A 9036-nucleotide genomic window follows, 5' to 3' on the forward strand; every position below is an offset into this window, starting at 1 on the left:
TGATAAGACCTATTTGGGTCTCCCTTTAAAGTGAGAGTCCATCTGGAGCACATGGTATTTTGTGTATTCACATTCATTGGCAACTACTCTTGCAGCACTGGTTTTATGGTCACAAATATGAGGAAGATTTTATATGGACTTTACTCTGTGGATTGTACTGTCATAAAGTCTTCAATTTGATGATCACTGTATCACTTATATTGCATGAAGAACTATGAATTATTGCTTGTAGCACTGGTGTTTTGTGTCACACATATAACACTTGTTTTTTTATTTGAAATTATTGCTATTGTCAAATGCTTTAACACTAGACACATTTGATAAGAATTGGGGTGGTCTTTGGGTCGTATCCAAGGAACAAACTACGCCAGGGTAGGTGAAATCTCCCCCGGAATTGGACACCTATGAGCAACAATATGACACCTACCAATCAAATGCATCAAAAGGGAGGATTTAAAATAAAACTCCAAATGGGGAAGCCTAACATCTCCCGAGACTTTATACCAAACTAACATATCATATCTCAGACGAGAGGACTTGCTGCCCCAAATATATCAGAGTATTGCTGATCGTAAGTGAGCAAAATACGTCCAAGGAACAAAGATCATGACTCTTTGAAATAAATAAAGAAAACAAAGTAATATTGTGATTTTGAATCCTGTCAAACCAAGAATGTCGAAGACGAGCCTAGGTTTTCAAATGAGCTATGATACTTTTTAGCAGGAGTAGGTAATTTAGTGACTATACAGCGCCTTTTTCAGATATTTATTTGTAAAATAATTTGAAAACCATTTATCATTTTTCTTCCACTTCACAATTATGTGCCACTTTGTGTTGGTCTATCACATAAAATCCCAATAAAATACATTTATGTTTTTGGTTATAACATGAAAAAATGTGGAAAATGCCAAGGGGTATGAATACTTTTTCAAGGCACTGTAAGCGTGTGGGATCCTTCAGTATTTGAATCCCCAAGTAAGGGTTTGCTCCTGCCAGTGAAAATTTTGTCATGATGTCCTGGCTTCCCCCTTGCCAGGGAGATATTCAACACCTCCGTGTAAAGGCAGGCGTCTCAATACTTTTGGCAATATAGTGTATGTACTGTATATCGACTATAGGTCTTTGTTGTGGCAGAGTTAGCAATTTTTAAACAATTTTTTCCTTTTAGAATTAATTTGTTGCATGTGCCTTTAAGACTTCATTTACATCCTTCATGCCCGCCCTCCCCCTTCTGGGGATAGCCCATTAAATTCCAGTCCTCTGTAGTTCCCTGTTGACTTTAATAAAGCACTAGTGTGTGAAACGCATCATCATGGCATCCACAATGTCTCCCGCTGGCTTTGTACACCAAGTCTCCTTATACTAAGGGTCTGTGGCTCCTGTTCCAGCTTGCTTGCGGTTCATCTAAGGTCACTTCCGGTGCACGGATGTCACTTCCAATGTGCGGCTCACACCAACACTGCTGTAAGCTCCGGAGGCCGGCGGTTTACATCAGCTACACCAATACACATACCATTGGTAATTTGGAAGAGAATGTTACCTGCAGCACTTATAGTGTCATGGATTGATCCCATGCCATCTGTATTGGCCTCCCCAGCAATTCTTTACAGCAAACCGGTATGTCATACTCTGCCACCATCATGGTTCAGCTGTCATCATTAGGAATAGTCTACATGTTCGAGTCAAACATACGCTCGACTTGAACATTGGATGCTTCGTGTGATCGCTGAACACATGAACATCTGGGGCGTTCAGCGGGCTGTTCGCGTGCTCATCCCACAATGCAATGAGCTCTGGCGGTGCATTGTGATTGGCCAAAGCATTGCACCTGACCACAGGTCAAGTGCAATGCTTTGGCCAATCACAGCTGAGTTCACAATAAGAGCCATTATTGGCCAAAGTCTCAGTGACTTTGGCCAATCATGGCTCATGGCAATTGGGCAGAGCTAGCGGGGACGTCACTGCTAGCTCTGTCCAATTGTTAATGACAGTGATGACAGTTGCTGGTCAGAAGTACACTGCCCAATTGTTTACATCTGACTCGCAAATGTCAGATTGTGGCAAGTGCTCGGTCAGCAAGTATCGGGTTTTTTTTGTATTTCAATGCTGGAACCATTTTGTTTAACCTCCCTAGCGGTCTGATTATGTCAGTATTTCTGTGCTCAAAGCGGTACATTTTTTTTGCATGGAAATATGTCTTTTCTTTATTATAGACCTGTAATTCTTAGGAATAACTCACTGAAATCTGTCCGAAGAAGAGTCTAGTAAACATCCCGGGTATGTTAAAATTTGAAACACAAAATCATAAATTATAATTTAATAACCATAAAAAATAATATAATAATAAATTTTATTCAATAATGTAATCAAACCAAAAACACTGTAATTGGAAATAGAGCGCCAAGTTCGCACATCACTGATCTTAGTCGCAAAATTGTTTTCAGTGTCTGATGACGAATTTCCCCACGAATCATAATCACTCAATTCTGCAAGTGGTTCTATTTTACTATCGCTGTTCTCTAGCTGGTCTAAAACTGCTTTTGACCTAAAGGGACGCTCTTTGGATGCCATGGACGTTTCTCAGTTTCCAGGCAGAAGAACAGTAAAAATGCAGGCAGGGCACAGGACAAAGCACTAGGGATAAAATTTATGTGAAATGGTTTAATACAGTAATGTTTTACTATGTGATTTTAGTGTATTGAGTGAATGTAACTTTTTAAAATTTTTAAATTCCCCGCTGGTTAAGTCCCCGTAAGTCCCGACATCGCAGGGAACGGAACCCAGAAGACGGATGCCGGCATCGGTCAGAGGACATTGTCAGGGACGCTGCAGGGGGGACATCGTGGGAGCGAAGGACAAGGTAAGTGCAGAAGGGATCCTGGAGCAATGCTGCAGGGTATTCCCGAGTGCAGCTCGGGGTTACCGCTTGTGGTACTGAAACTTTACCCCGAGCTACACTCGGGAATAACTCCAAGGGAGGTTAAATAAAAGACTGTTTTTTGTTCAATAAAGGATTTTTAAGTCTGGTTTCTTTATTTTTTCACACTTTTAACCCTTTAGTGAATGTGTAGGAGTACAAGTACCCCTTCAGGGTACCTCTTATTCACAAAGGGGGGAAGCATAAGGGTTACCCCTATTTAAAAGGGTACCCTGATGCTAATGACCCCCCCGCCTACAGACCCCCACAACTACTGAGCTAGGGTGGTGGGGATGAGGCCCTTGTCCTCATCAGCACGGGAACACCGTCCCAATGCCAAGGGCACGTGGCCTGGTAAGGCCCAGGGAGGGGGGGGGGGGTGCTCACTTGTCCCCTCCACTTTCCTAGCCTGCCAGGTTTGTGCTCTGATCAAGGGTCTGGTAGATATTTAGGGGAGACCCCCACACTTTTTCCCTCCATTTTTTGGGGGGTGGGGTTCCCGTTAAAAGTTCTACCAGGCCTAAAGGGCCTGGTATGGCTTTTAGAGGGAACCCCAAGCACTTTCTCCCCCAAATTTTGGGAGGTGGAGTTCCCCTTAAAAGTCCTACTAAGTATAAAAGGTCTGGTATGGCTTTTAGGGGGAATCTCTTGCACTTTTTTTTACTTTAAGCAATGAAAAATTTCTGCCCCTTTAAAAACAGTACTTTTTGAATTTTTTTTTTCACTGATTTCTGTCCCTCAGGGAGTCCGTGAGTCCCCATACCTCTTTTATGGCCAATAATTTGCATATAAGCCTTCATAATGTGCACTTTTTAATTTACAAGTTTGAGTCCCATAGACTTGCATTGTGTTCGATGTTCAGGATAGGTTCAAATGTTCTACCAACGAACCGAACAGGGGGTTGTTGAGACCATCAATAGTCATCATCAACGATCCGCTATTACTTATTAAGCTATTTCACCATTGACTGTTGCAAACAATTTTTTAAGATCTATTAAACTTTTATCTTTTTGGATTGCATGTGTCTGTTGACAACACTGTGAACAAGGTCTGGATACTTTAGTTGAGTTAGCACCATCTTGTGGCCTTTATCCTTAGCGCGCTTTTTCAGTTTTTCAACAGCAAAACACCATTAACATGTCAAATAAAAAACTGAACTAGGGACTACCTGCAACTCAAGAGCCCTCTGAAGGACCAATGCCCAAATCTGGAACCAGATAAAGCCAAACCCCTTCGCTTATAGAGAAACCTAACAAGACCGGAAGGAGAAGATGTAAAACCAGCCTGATGCTCAAGACAGAGAAAAAAAAAGTCACAACCAGAGAGGAAAGATCCAAAATGGGAGAAAGCACCAAATCAAGGTCGATGTGAAAACATTAGGCAAACTAGAAAACTAGAATAAACAACAATTTCCTAGCAGAGAAATAAAAAATGGTCAAAAAGGAAAGGGAGAGGCCTCCTAGTAAGAAATAGGTACCAAAGAGAGGGCATAGGAATATCATCCTTGTAAAAAGAGTCGGAAGGCCCTAAGCTTCTTCACACAGACCCTCAAAAACAAGGATCTGCATGCCTAGAATGATTGTCAGAACAGAATGTCAGAAAAACTTTAATTACAGGTATCAAAACCTGTAAAGGGTGTTAAAGTGGCTCCTGAGTTCATCTAGAGAGCCTGGGATTTGATCCCAGGATGTCAGAATGACTAAGGGGAGTAAGAAGCCTAGGAAGCACCCCAACATAAGTAGGTATGAAAGCTAGAATTCCTACTTATTATTTGGTGAGATGGACTAAAACATTGATAGAGCTGAAGACCAAGCTCAGCACTCTCTTAGCAGCATGGGAAGGGCAACTCTGGAGCAAACCTCCAAGAAAGAACCTTCTGAAATTCTGCCTATCAGTGAAGCTCTAAGTCACAGAATGCTCCTGACTCCCCAGATCTAGTAAATCCAAAACAGTGAAGAGCACCAGCAAATCCTTTTTCATGAAGCAACCAGGGAAGAGGGTCTAACTCCAGGTGAACAGATCCAACCAAATCATTAAGGCATTCCCTGTACCATCAGTGGATGCCTTCTGCAGGAGATTAGTATGTTATCCCTGCAGACAGCACAGGGTGTTACAGGACCCTCCTCCAATATCCACCACTTGAAAATCAGGTTCTAAAAAATGCACCTTAATTTGTTAACCTTTCCTCATTGTAAAGAAACTACCAGTTGGGAAACACTGGCCGTCATATGATCGCTCTAAAGAGGATCAGTGCAGTCACAACTATTGGAAACACTAACTCTCCAGAACCTCAAAGGTGTCAATGCCAGGAAGAAACCAGGGAATCAGATGTATTGATAGCCTTGGAATAGAATCTTGGTGATGCAGCCCTTCTCAGACTGGGAGATCAAACCAAAACTGGAAATGAAGCACGCAGGTGGCACAAACACCTAGTACATTATCCAAGGTTTATTAAAATTGTTAAAAACAGAAAACATACTCACAAAATAAAATGCATAAAGACCCTGTAAAGCCACAGGGAAGGCCCAATGTATTGGCAGTGTCCAACTGGTGGTGTGGTCAGCCTGCTGATGCGTTTCAGGGACATGTGAGTATGTTTTCTGTTTTAACAATTTTAATAAACCTTGGACAATGCGCTAGGTGTTGGTGGTTTTGGTACCCAAGGTTTTGACAAAAACAATTTCTTTCCTGTCACAACAAGTACTCCCCTATATGGTGAAAGTGCAATAGGTTGTTGTCCCATGATGTAGAAGGAACCATCTGTAGTGGAAATCCAGATTGTAGCCCAGGAGATAAGGATTCTTCAATCAGTGGAACCTCACAGAGATGGGATTAGAAGACCCCATCTGCTGACTCATTGGGAAACTGAGAGATTAGGCAGGAACCTCCTGATCCTCTGAGACAGAACTGTTAGTCTGCACAGGAGCTAGACATGTAACAGTAAAGTAAAGGGTTGAGGTAGACTGAGAAGTACTGCGAGGAAAACGGGAGCTTCAGAGAGCAAGGTCCTTCAATCATGAGTCATGAGAAGGTACTGAGACAGACACAGTGGTAATCACCCTAAGGAGTATTGTATTAGGTGTGCAAGGGTGACACTGAGGAATCAGAGACCTGGTAGGTCAAAGAACAGCCAAGTTCAGGTTCCATCTTGCTGTGCAGACCAGAATGTCCTCCTAAAGAAGAAGATGTTGATACAGATGGCTACCAGGCACTACTTTACACTCCTCAAGGGAGGATAGAGAGGATGGTGTTCAGGGTGGGACACAGCTCCTGAGGCTGACACAGCAGCTGAAGGAGGAACCTGGGTTTCAGAAGACCCCAAAAGGGCAGGGGGATGTCTGTTAATCTGTGGATGGCACAGAGGGGTAGATGTTGAACAGCTGAAGAGAGAACCAAAGGCAAAGAATTAGCCTGTAACCCCAAAGGGGTGCATACAGGGGCGGACTGACAACTCATGGGGCCCGCGGGCAATAGGGGATCATGGGGCCCCTGTTTCCTTGCCCAAACTCAAAAAAGCCTATGAAAAAGGTACCAGGGGCATCTCATGGGGCCCCCTACTGACCCCGGGCCCTCAGGCAGTGCCTGAGTTTTCAAATGGTCAGTCCGCCCCGGGTGCATGTTACATTAGGATGCCTCAAGGGCTCACTTATCAATGGTCTGCAAGCATTAGCAAACATCTTTTACGCATGGAGGTGCATCTTCATGCTGAAGGCTTCTCTGAGGGTTTAGCAGGTTTCTTCTTGCCAGTCTTGGGAGTTGCTGGAGAACCAGGCTTGGGGGGGATCTGGTTGTGCATAATTCAGGAATAGATGAGGAAGAGGGATGGGACTCAGTCAACCTTTCCTTAGACTTCCTATGTTGAGCAGATGAAAGCTTGGCCTCCAATGATCTCCTCAATAATATTTTCAAGTATTTAAGTACATCTGGCTCTTAGCACTATAGCCAGAATGCTTAGGGCATCTGTATAGACAACAGACCTATATGGGACACAAGATTATATGCTTCCAGCAAACAATAACAACTAAAACATAGGACTTCTCCAGACATCTCCTCTAAATGGTCTATGAGCAAGGGGTCCACAGCAGTGGTGGCGAAATCTCTTTTGAGGTATTTACCCATTTGGCTACAGTTTACAGATTAAGGTCACATGCAGAACAGAGTGAAAGGCAGAGCACACCATTATAAACTCGATGATTTTAAGGCATCATTCAAGCTGTTGGTCAATAGCATCCTTAAATGTAAGAAACCCTTTTCAGGTTTAGTAGCCTTTCTAATATGGTGGGTCACTGGTAGATCCACAATGGGTATAAACTAGGGATGCACCAATACCCTTTTTTAATGAGCGAGTACGAGTACCAATACTTTTAGTCAAGTATTCGCTGATACCGAGTAAAGATACTTTGCAATGCAATTTGTGTCCATACAAAATGTATGGATGCACATTGCACTGCAAAGAAAGGCATGTGATTTGAACAGGAATGCAGTATGATTCTTGTCCAAATCGCATGGGTTTCCTCTAAGATCCAGCAAACTTGCGAGCTGCTATAGAGAGCCTTTTCTAATTCAATATATTGAATATAAGCCAAGCTGTTTATACCTAATCAATCTCCAGCAGCAGTTGAACACCCAGGTACATATCTCATATAACTAATCATACAATATACAGTATAACCAATAATAAGAACAGCACTACTTATACATAAAAATCCAAATTAATAATGGTGCATTATAAATATTAAAAAAAATATGTAAGTAATTTTCCTTCAATGGGTAAATATTTCAATCCTTGCGCAATGACACCTTGTGCTCCAATGAAATAACGTGCCAAAAAACACCACCACCAGATGTCTGCTCACCTCCACAATATGTCCTCACATTAATATACTTGGTCAATCAATGCTTTTTGTTCCTTTAATGGACGCTGTCGATTTCCTATGTGGACTCAAGGAAAAGTCTTCTCAACTTCCAAGGAACTTCTTCAAATATAACACTCCACCTCATACAAATAAACTAAATCATAGTTGAATAAAAACAAACAAGGGCGCACTCTCATTGTGCATTACCGTGGTATAACACGTAATTTATTAAATAGAAAGGATGTATACTCACAAACCAACGTGATAATGGGCAGTATAGGTGATCCACAAAAACAGTCACAATACAACTGTGTCTAATGATGCGGATAAGCTGACACGTTTCGGGAGTTAAACCCCCTTCCTCAGAGCTGAGGGGGTTTAACTCCCGAAACGCGTCAACTTATCCGCATCATTAGAGACAGTTGCATTGTTTGTGAGTATACATCCTATTTAATAAATTACGTGTTATACCACGGTAATGCACAATGAGAGTGCGCCCTTGTTTGTTTTTATTCATCAGTGGTCAGATTTCCCTATCTCAGAAGGGCAGCACCTCTTCGGTTGGCATTTGACAATTCCTTGGTTTGCATGAAGATTGGAGCGCTGGTTTCGTTTGTTTTTCTTTTGGAGTAAACTAATCATAGTGCTTTATCCTTGTAAAGTTTTTATTTCACCTTAAAACATATAACATTTGTGCTCACATGTATTAGGTGCTCATTTGCACCAGATATAACAGCATGCGATAATGAAAGAGAAAGAAAACAGCGGTCCTGTGCAAAGCAGCATCCACTGCTCATTCGGTGGCCACACTCGCTACCCAGTAGAGCGTCGTGATTTCATCACAGGCCCTGCGCCAATGCGTTTTGTCTCTGCACACGTGACTTCAATCACGATCCCCCTGAGGAAGTTGCATGTGCGGTGACTAAATGCGTTGTGGTAATCCAAATAGCTGGCATGTAGATACCAGCTCTAGAAGCAATGCAGCGAGAAAGATCAAGCTGGCATACTGTATCTCTTTCACATAGCTGATTTTGAGAAGTATTAGATGACTGCTTTGGGTGGAAAAATGTGGCAGGGTTGGTTGGAAATGAGATTAAAAAAATTGGGGTTCAAAACAGACATGCAGATAGGGACTTCTGATTTTTTTTTTTACTCTACTAGCTTCCTTGCTGTTATACTCCAACAATATTATGCCCACACATCAGCACAGCTTTACCTTTTACAGCTTAGTGAAATTTCAGTTTGAAAATTAACATGCTCTAG

This window comes from Staurois parvus, unplaced genomic scaffold (assembly GCF_062004578.1).
Source record: "Staurois parvus isolate SC_StPar_1 unplaced genomic scaffold, SC_StPar_1.0 ptg000165l, whole genome shotgun sequence".
NCBI lineage: Eukaryota > Metazoa > Chordata > Amphibia > Anura > Ranidae > Staurois > Staurois parvus.